The following is an 11,175-nucleotide window of genomic DNA, read 5'->3' on the forward strand; positions in this document are numbered from 1 at the left end:
GGACTGTAGATCATCACCGGAGACTCCGGACCGTAGATCGTTGCCAGAGGCTCCGGACTGGGAAACCTCACAGGAGGCTCTGGACTGGGACCCTCCGCTGGAGGCTCTAGGCTGCAAACCGTCGCTGAAGGCTCTGGACCGCAGACCGTCGCTGGAGGCTCTGGACTGCATACCGTCGCTGGAGACTCTGGACTGCAGATCGTTGCTTGAGACTCCGCACCTTGCCTCATCGCTGGAGGTTTCGGGCCATGGATCATCACTGGAGGCTTCGGGCCATGGATCATCACTGGAGGCTTTGTGCCATGGATCATCACTGGAGGCTTCGGGCCATGGATCACCACTGGAGGCTTCGGGCCATGGATCATCACTGGAGGCTTCGGGCCATGGATCATCACTGGATGCTTCGTGTTATGGATCATCACTGGAGGCCTCGGGCCATGGATCATCACTGGAGGCTTCGTGCCATGGATCATCCCTGGAGGCTTCGTGCGTGGTGCAGGCACAGGACGTACCAGGCTGGAGACACGCACTGGAGGCCGGGTGCATGGAGCTGGCACAGCATATACTGGACCGTGGAGGCGCACTGGAGGTCTGGAGCGTAGAGATGGCACAACCCTTCCTGGCTGGATGCTCATTTTAGCCCGGCAAGTGCGGGGCACTGGCACAGGACACACTGGGCTGTGAAGGCGCACTGGCGACACAGTGCGTAGAGCCGGCGCAGGATATCCTGGACCGAGGAGGCGCACTGGCAGTCTGGAGCATAGAGCCGGCACAATCCGTCTTGGCTGAATGCCCACTCTAGCACGGCAAATGCGGGGAGCTGGCACAGAGCGCACCGGACTGTGGATGCGTACCGGAGACACAGTACGTGTAACCGCAAAGCATAGTGCCTGAAGGGTCACATGCTCCTCAAAGTGACTGTCTTGCTCCAGACTCCAACCCCTCCAAACTCTTTCGTCCCTCTCCACTGCCAACCACTCGCTCAAACATTCCAAGAATTCCTCCTCGGTCTCGGACTCACCCCTCAGCACCGATGCCCACGTCATCTGCCTCTCGGATTTCCGTCGTGTCCTCTCCTCCTGACTACGCTGGTCTGTTTGTGGTGGGATCTTCTGTTACGTCCGTCGTTAGATGAATGAGACCAAAGCGCAGCGTGGAAAGTGTTCATGATTTGTAATACTGAACTCCGACAAAACAACAAAATACAAAACCGAACGTAAAGTTCTGCGGTGATAGACAGCAACTATGCAACAACAAGATCCCACAATCTAAGTTGGGAAAAAAGGGCTGCCTAAGTATGATCCCCAATCAGAGACGATAGACAGCTGCCTCTGATTGGGAACCATACCAGGCCAACAAAGAAATAGAAAAACTAGAATGCCCACCCAAATCACACCCCAACCTAACCAAATAGAGAAATATAAAGGCTCTCTAAGGTCAGGGCGTGACAAGGACCAGTGGTTAATATTCTGGAAACGTTGCGCGCCGAAGGGTAGGAGCAGGAGTAGATGTGACATTGAGTAAGGCAATTGACACTAATTGCTCCTGTAAAGTGCTATGCATAAGAGTGTCTGCTTAAAACATACAGTTGAAGTCGGAAATGTACATACACTTAGGTTGAAGTCATTAAAACTCGTTTTTCAACCACTCCACAAATGTCTTGTTAACAAACTATAGTTTTGGCAAGTCGGTTAGCACATCTACTTTGTGCATGACAGAAGTAATTTTTCCAACGATTGTTCACAGACAGATTATTTAATTTATAATTCAATGTATCACAATTCCAGTGGGTCAGAAGTTTACATACACTAAGTTGACTGTGCTTTTAAACAGCTTGTAAAATTCCAGAAAATTATGTCATGGCTTTAGAAGCTTCTGATTGGCTAATTGTAGCTCAGTTGGTAGAGCATGGCGCTTGTAACGCCAGGGTAGTGGGTTCGATCCCCGGGACCACCCATACGTAGAATGTATGCACACATGACTGTAAGTCGCTTTGGATAAAAGCGTCTGCTAAATGGCATATATTATATTATTATTATAATTGGAGGTGTACCTGTGGATGTATTTCAAGACCTACCTTCAAAAGCAGTGCCTCTTTGCTTGACATCATGGGGAAATCAAAAGAAATCAGCCAAGACCTCAGAAAAAACTGTAGACCTGCACGAGTCTAGTTCATCCTTCGGAGCAATTACCAAATGCCTGAAGGTACCATGTTCATCTGTACAAACATTAGTACGCATGTATAAACAGCATGGGACCACGCAGCTTTCAAACTGCTCAGGAAGGAGACGTGTTATGTCTCCTAGAGATGAACGTACTTTGGTGTGAAAAGTGCAAATCAATCCCAGAACAACAGCAAAGGACCTTGTGAAGATGCTGGAGGAAACAGGTACAAAAGTATCTATATCCATAGTAAAACTAGTCCTATATCGACATAACCTGAAAGGCAGCTCAGCAAGGAAGAAGCCACTGCTCCAAAACGGACATAGAAAAAGCCAGACTACGGTTTGCAACTGCACATGGGGTCGTACTTTTTGGAGAAAAGTCCTCTGGTCTGATGAAATAAAATAGAACTGTTTGGCCATAATGACCATTGTTATGTTTGGAGGAAAAGGATAGGCTTGCAACCCGAAAAACACCCTCCCAACCGTGAAGCACGGGGGTGGCAGCATCATGTTGTGGGGATGTTTTGCTGCAGGAGGGACTGGTGCACTTCACAAAATAGATGCCATCATGAGGTAGGAAATGTATGTGGATATGTTGAAGCAACGTCTCAAGACATCAGTCAGGAAGTTAAAGCTTGGTCGCAAATGGGTCTTCCAAATGGACAATGACCCCAAGCATACTTCCAAAGTTGTGGCAAAATGGCTTAAGGACAACAAAGTCAGGGTATTGGACTGGCCATCACAAAGCCCTGACCTCAATTCTATAGAAAATTTGTGGGCAGAACTGAAAAAGCTTGTGCGAGCAATGAGGCCTAAAACCTACACACCTTGCTCAGTTACATCAGCTCTGTCAGTAGGAATGGGCCACAAGTCACCCAACTTGTTATGGGAAACTTGTGGAAGGCTACCTGAAACGGTTATTTTTATTTTTTATTAGTCTGTGTGATTCACTGGGGCTAAGCTAGAGTTGTGTTTGTGAGACAAGTGCGGGGCCTGGGGCTAGGTCTTTTTACAAAAACGTAGAGTCCGAATGGTTGGAGCTACAAACTATTAAAAGCTATCTATGAAAAGCTGAGACTGTAACAAAGATGAAAACGGATATGCAACATTTTTTGCTCTATCACCAGCTACACAAGAATAATTCTACATAAAATATCATAAGAAATCCCTGGACATAATCAAATCGAATCAAATTGTATTTGTCACATGCGCCGATACAATGTATGTACAAATGTAACACAATAAAATCACAATAAGGAGGCTATATACAGAGGGTACCGGTACAGAGTCAATGTGCGGATGAACAGGTTATAGTGCTGTAATTTGCTCAAATCTTTGCTGTCACAAAAGCGAAACTCCACACAGTTGTCACTGATTAATTGGATATTAATTTCCCACTGAGCAAACAATTTCTGTACTTACAGCTCCCTAAAACACTTCAGCAAGCAGGCCTTTCTAATCGACCTGGCCTGGGTATCCTGGATATCCTGGATATTGACCTCATTCCGTCAGTAGAGGATGCCTGGTTATTCTTTAAAAGTGCTTTCCTCACCATCTTAAATAAGCATGCCCCATTCAAAAAAATGTCAACTAAGAAAAAATATGACCCTTGGTTCACTTCAGACCTGACTGCCCATGACCAGCACAAAAATATCCTGTGGAGTACTGCATTAGCATCGAATAACTCCCGCGATATGCAACAATAACCCTCGAGATATGCAAAGGCTAGCTTATTCAAACAGAAATTTGCAACCTGTAGCGTAAACTCCAAAAAATACTGAGACACTGTAAAATCCATGTAGAATAAGAGCACCTCCTCCCAGCTGCCCACTGCACTGAGGCTAGGAAACACTGTCACCACCGATAAATCTACGATAATCGAGAATTTCAATAAGAATTTTTCTACAACTAGCCATGCTTTCCACCTGGCTACCGCTACCCTGATCAACAGCTCTGCACCTCCCACAGCAACTTGTCCAAGCCTCCCCCATTTCTCCTTCACCCAAATCCAGATAGCTGATGTTCTGAAAGAGTTGCAAAATCTGGACCACTACAAATCAGCTGGGCTAGACAATCTGGAACCTCTCTTTCTAAAAGTATCTGCCGCAAGTGTTGCAACCCCTATTACTAGCCTGTTCAACCTCTCTTTCGTATCGTCTGAGAACGCTAAAGATTGGAAAGCTGCCGCGGTCATCCCTCTCTTCAAAGGGGGAGACACCCTAGACCCAAACTGTTACAGACCTATATCTATCCTACCCTGACTTTCTAAAGTCTTCGAAAGCCAAGTTAACAAACAGATAACCGACCATTTCGAATCCCACCGTACCTTCTCTGCTATGCAATCTGGTTTCCAAGCTGGTCATGGGTGCACCTCAGCCACGCTCAAGGTGCTAAACGATATCATAACCGCCAACGATAAAAGACAATACTGTACAGCCATCTTCATCGACCTGGCCAAGGCTTTCGCTATGTCAATCACCACATTATTATCGGCCGACTCAACAGTCTTGGTTTCTCAAATGACTGCCTCGCCTTGTTCACCAACTACTTCTTAGACAGAGTTCAGTGTGTCAAATCGGAGGGCCTGTTGTCCGGACCTCTGGCAGTCTCTATGGGGGTGCCACAGGGTTCAATTCTCGGGCCGGCTCTCTTCTCTGTATACATCAATGATGTCGCTCTTGCTGCTGGTGATTCTCTGATCCACCTCTACGCAGACGACACCATTCTGTATATTTCTGGCCTTTCTTTGGACACTGTGTTAATAAACCTCCAGACGAGCTTCAATGCCATACAACTCTTCTTCTGTGGCCTCCAACTGCTCTTAAATGCAAGTAAAGCTAAATGCATGCTCTTCAACCCGCACCTGCCCGTCCGTCTAGCATCACTACTCTGGACGGTTCTGACTTAGAATATGTGGACAACTACAAGTACCTAGGTGTCTGGTTAGACTGTAAACTCTCCTTCCAGACTCACATCAAGCATCTCCAATCCAAAATTAAATCTAGAATCAGCATGCTATTTTTCAACAAAGCAACCTTCACTCATGCTGCAAAACATACCCTCATAAAACTGACTATCCTGCCGATCCTTGACTTCAGTGATGTCATTTACAAAATAGCCTCCAACACTCTACTCAAATTGTAGAGTGTTGAATTGGATGCAATCTATCACAGTGCCATCCGTTTTGTTACCAAAGCCCCATATACTACCCACTGCGACCTGTATGCTTTCGTTGGCTGGCCCTCGCTTCATATTCGTCGCCAAACCCACTGGCTCCAGGTCATCTATAAGTCTTTGCTAGGTAAAGCCCTGCCTTATCTCAGCTCACTGGTCACCATAGCAGCACCCACACATAGCACACGCTCAAGAATGTATATTTCACTGGTCACCCCCAAGCCAACTTCTCCTTTGGCCGCCTTTCCTTCCAGTTCTCTGCTGCTAATGACTGGAAAGAATTACAAAAATCACTGAAACTAGAGACTCATATCTCCCTCAGTAACTTTAAGCATCAGCTGTCAGAGCAGCTCACAGATCATTGCACCTATACATAGCCCATCTGTAAATAGCCCACCCAACTACCTCATCCCCATACTAATATTTATTTATTTATTTTGCTCCTTTGCACCCCAGTATCTCTACTTGCACATTCATCTTCTTCTCATCTTTCAGTCCAGTGTTTAATTGCTATATTGTAATTATTTCGCCACTATGGCCTATTTAATGCCTTACCTCCCTAATCTTTCTTAATTTGCACACACTGTATATAGACCTTTCTATTACGTTTGTTTATTCCATGTGTAACTCTATGTTGTTGTTTGTGTCGCACTGCTTTGCTTTATCTTGGCCAGGTCGCAGTTGTAAATGAGAACTTGTTCTCAACTGGCCTACCTGGTAAAATAAAGGTGAAATAAAATAAATAAATGAAATTCATATGAATTCATTTTGATCAGGTTTTTGCTTTGGCTGACCTTAGTCTTTTATTGATATTCGTCCAATGAAACTCAGGAATGCAACTGTTTATGTCAAATTGTTATGTGTTCTACTTTTATCCCTGGTTGTCCTGAAAGGAAAATTGTAAAATACTTAATTGTAAAACTAAATATAAGGGCTGGACATGCAAATAAATAAAAATCTGATAAATGAAAAGCCGCTTTCTGCTGGGGTCTCGGGACTGATGGGTTAACTGATGACAACAAGCACTTTCTAATCCAAATCTTTGCAAAACAAGACCTTATCTGACTGTGACGGTAGTGTACAGAGGGATGTTTTCCAGTGATTTTCCATGGATGTGTTTACCAGCAAGGTCCTATAGGTTCCTGTCCTGGATAGGTCCTCCTCAGCCTGTCTATTGTTAGAGGTCTGTCTGATGGCGGTCACATGGTGACGGTGTAATCCTCTTTCTCTCTCACATGCAGACGATTTGCTGTCTGAGTATTTGTCCACAGCCAGCCGGCCTGTTCCACCACTGTCAACCTTGTGACTCACTTCAAAGGGAGCATGTACACACACACACACACACACACACACACACACACACACACACACACACACACACACACACACACACACACACACACACACACACACACACACACACACACACACACACACACACACACACACACACACACACACACACACACACACACACAGCCATAAATGCACACACATACATTAATGGCACATACAGTACACAGCACACACACAAAATGTAGCCCCATAGCCAAATATCTATACATGCGTATGAGAGCAGAGACATACAAATACACTTACAAACATACACAGAGATGTCTAGCAGAGACACACAACCATACACTGTCGCTCGCATGCACTAGTTGTGTTCTGCAATATGAGGAGCTTGATGTCCCTTATATACGTGGAGGACACACTTTAACTCCCTCCGTCTGTGTTTTGGTGGCTAATGCTTTAATTGAGCATGCAAGGTTTCATCCCATACTGCTTGGGCTAATAAGTCATGTGAAGTGTAAGCATCTGACTCTCACACACTGCCAAGAGGAGCCTCAACGCAGAGCACGGAGATAAACAGAATTCCTATTAGATAAGCCTCCTGCACTATAATCACTGTTAATGACGTGTTATACTCATCTTTAGCTTCAGCGTGGGCTTGGTCATGGTTTGACATTGGGGAAAGGGAAAGGAAGAGCATGAGAGGACTCCCACACCAGGGCCTAAATCCCTCGCCTTTCTGGACACAATCTTGTAAAGTGATCCTCTTGGCAAAAGCTTAGCTCAACTTTGTCAGGGCATGTACAGTCTAAACAGTACCCTTTATTATATAATCCCTGGACCCATGCCCACTAAGCATCTTAATTTACTCACAAAATGTCAGACGTTGTTTGAAGAGGGAGATGTACCTATCAAATTGCAGGTGTCACCAGTGCTTGACTTGGACTGAAATACAGTGCCTTGCGAAAGTATTCGGCCCCCTTGAACTTTGCGACCTTTTGCCACATTTCAGGCTTCAAACATAAAGATATAAAACTGTATTTTTTTGTGAAGAATCAACAACAAGTGGGACACAATCATGAAGTGGAACGACATTTATTGGATATTTCAAACTTTTTTTAACAAATCAAAAACGGAAAAATTGGGCGTGCAAAATTATTCAGCCCCTTTACTTTCAGTGCAGCAAACTCTCTCCAGAAGTTCAGTGAGGATCTCTGAATGATCCAATGTTGACCTAAATGACTAATGATGATAAATACAATCCACCTGTGTGTAATCAAGTCTCCATATAAATGCACCTGCACTGTGATAGTCTCAGAGGTCCGTTAAAAGCGCAGAGAGCATCATGAAGAACAAGGAACACACCAGGCAGGTCCGAGATACTGTTGTGAAGAAGTTTAAAGCCGGATTTGGATACAAAAAGATTTCCCAAGCTTTAAACATCCCAAGGAGCACTGTGCAAGCGATAATATTGAAATGGAAGGAGTATCAGACCTCTGCAAATCTACCAAGACCTGGCCGTCCCTCTAAACTTTCAGCTCATACAAGGAGAAGACTGATCAGAGATGCAGCCAAGAGGCCCATGATCACTCTGGATGAACTGCAGAGATCTACAGCTGAGGTGGGAGACTCTGTCAATAGGACAACAATCAGTCGTATATTGCACAAATCTGGCCTTTATGGAAGAGTGGCAAGAAGAAAGCCATTTCTTAAAGATATCCATAACAAGTGTCGTTTAAAGTTTGCCACAAGCCACCTGGGAGACACACCAAACATGTGGAAGAAGGTGCTCTGGTCAGATGAAACCAAAATTGAACTTTTTGGCAACAATGCAAAACGTTATGTTTGGCGTAAAAGCAACACAGCAAACATGGTGGTGGCAGCATCATGGTTTGGGCCTGCTTTTCTTCAGCAGGGACAGGGAAGATGGTTAAAATTGATGGGAAGATGGATGGAGCCAAATACAGGACCATTCTGGAAGAAAACCTGATGGAGTCTGCAAAAGACCTGAGACTGGTGATGGAGATTTGTCTTCCAACAAGACAATGATCCAAAACATAAAGCAAAATCTACAATGGAATGGTTCAAAAATAAACATATCCAGGTGATAGAATGGCCAAGTCAAAGTCCAGACCTGAATCCAATCGAGAATCTGTGGAAAGAACAGAAAACTGCTGTTCACAAATGCTCTCCATCCAACCTCACTGAGCTCAAGCTGTTTTGCAAGGAGGAATGGGAAAACATTTCAGTCTCTCGATGTGCAAAACTGATAGAGACATACCCCAAGCGACTTACAGCTGTAATCGCAGCAAAAGGTGGCGCTACAAAGTATTAACTTAAGGGGGCTGAATAATTTTGCACGCCCAATTTTTCCGTTTTTGATTTGTTAAAAAAAGTTTGAAATATCCAATAAATGTCGTTCCACTTCATGATTGTGTCCCACTTGTTGTTGATTCTTCACAAAAAAATACAGTTTTATATCTTTATGTTTGAAGCCTGAAATGTGGCAAAAGGTCGCAAAGTTCAAGGGGGCCGAATAATTTCGCAAGGCACTGTAGGTACCGGTACTCATTTTGGGTGCTGGTTCTGCTTACAGTTAGGTGCAGGAGCTCCACAACACTTTCTAGCTAGTATTCTATAAGAGGAACAGCAATAGAACATTTGAGGTGCCTGTACTCAGCTCCGGTGAGCTCCTGCCCAAGTCAAGCACTGGGTGTCCCAGAGGAGGTTTGATCTTGAGTACTAAACCATAGACATCAGTTGTCACCATGCTGTTAAAACTCAAGGCAAATGGGTGTTAATGCTGATTAAATGTCCTAAAAGGAGTGCCCCTGCCTTCATGTGGCACTAAGGTACCAGGGGGGAGGGTAGGGTGTGTCTCTGTGTGTGAGCAATAAGACAAATAAAGGTAGGAATTTGGAGGAGAATGAGATGAGATGAAGAATGACACAGACTCAGTGTACAGACTCAGTGAGCATAGCCTCGCTATTGAGAAAGGCTGCCGTAGGGAGACCTGGCTCTCAAGAGAAGACAGGCTATGTGCACACTGCCCACAAAATGAGGTGGAAACTGAGCTGCACTTCCTAACCTCCTGCCCAATGTCTGACGATATTAGAGACACATATTTCCCTCAGATTACACAGATCCACAAAGAATTCAAAAACAAACCCGATTTTGATAAACTCCCATATCTACTGGGTGAAATACCACCGTGTGCCATCACAGCATCAATATTTGTGATCTGTTGCCACAAGAAAAGGTCAACCAGTGAAACACCATTGTAAATATAACCCGTATTTATGCTTATTTATTTTCCCTTTTGTACTTTAACAATTTGTACATTGTTACAACACTGTACAACACTGTATATACATAATATAACATTTGTAATGTCTTTATTATTTTGGAACTTCTGTGAGTGTAATGTTTACTGTTTATTTTTATTGTTTATTTCACTTTTGTATATTATCTACCTCACTTACTTTGGCAATGTTAACATGTGTTTCCCATGCCAATAAAGACCCTTGAATTGAATTGAATAAAAGAGAGAACGAGATGAGACAGATTTATGATAGAGAGAGGGGAAGAGAGAGAGAGCAAGAGATAGGTGAGAGATAGACAGCAAGAGATAGGTGGCAGATAGACAGCAAGAGATAGGTGGGAGACAGCAAGAGTAATCAAACAGAGAGACAGAGACTGAACCAGAGAGGGACAGAGCAAAGGGAGAGAGAAAGGAGAGACATGAGGGACAGTAAAAAAAAGAGAGGGAGAGCGAGAGGGTGAGGGACAGAGTAAAGAAAGAGAGAGAGAGAGAGATTTCCAGGTCAGTCTCTGGCTAAGTATGGGGTCTTACCACTCTTTCTCTTTGGTGGTAATCCGTAACTAATAGAAAATTAGGACATTGGCAGTGACAGCAGCGGTCTGTCCCTTTGTCTCCTGGGAGGACAGACAAACACCAAGACAAGAACACAGGCCAGGATGTTCTTTATGTCCTTTACTCTAGTTTATACTGTAATGCTGTCTTTACTGAACACATAATTGTACTCAGATTAAACACATTGACAGCTGTATCCCAGCCATTTGCTACAGGGACAGCAGTGTTACTCGTAATGCTCTGAAGTCTGCTTTTCATGTCCAACACATATGCTGCTTCACTAACCCTACCATATTTAACTCCAGGACCATCGGCAGCACTGTGCATCTGTTTGGTATCTATTGAAGTTTCCATATAAACAAATTGTGTGTTACATGTATGTTAAAACTAGCAGAGCTGTTCCGTGGCACACGAAGCAGACAGATGGTAGACTATGTACTGTATGGAACAGCACTGCATGTCCTACAAACACAAGCCATGGCAACTGAAGTCACAAAGTATATATTGCTTAAGAGTGAAGAAATGTAGCTGAACTAAAAAAAACACACCTCTCTTCTCCCACGTACTGTTCTGAGGAGGGACTGCAGACATGAGAGAAAGAGAGCGGTAGTAAATTTCCACCAGTGAACGTTTTCTGGCACTGTTGTCAAGGGGTAGATTCTGTTATTG

Source organism: Oncorhynchus gorbuscha, linkage group LG10, assembly GCF_021184085.1.
Source record: "Oncorhynchus gorbuscha isolate QuinsamMale2020 ecotype Even-year linkage group LG10, OgorEven_v1.0, whole genome shotgun sequence".
Lineage (NCBI taxonomy): Eukaryota > Metazoa > Chordata > Actinopteri > Salmoniformes > Salmonidae > Oncorhynchus > Oncorhynchus gorbuscha.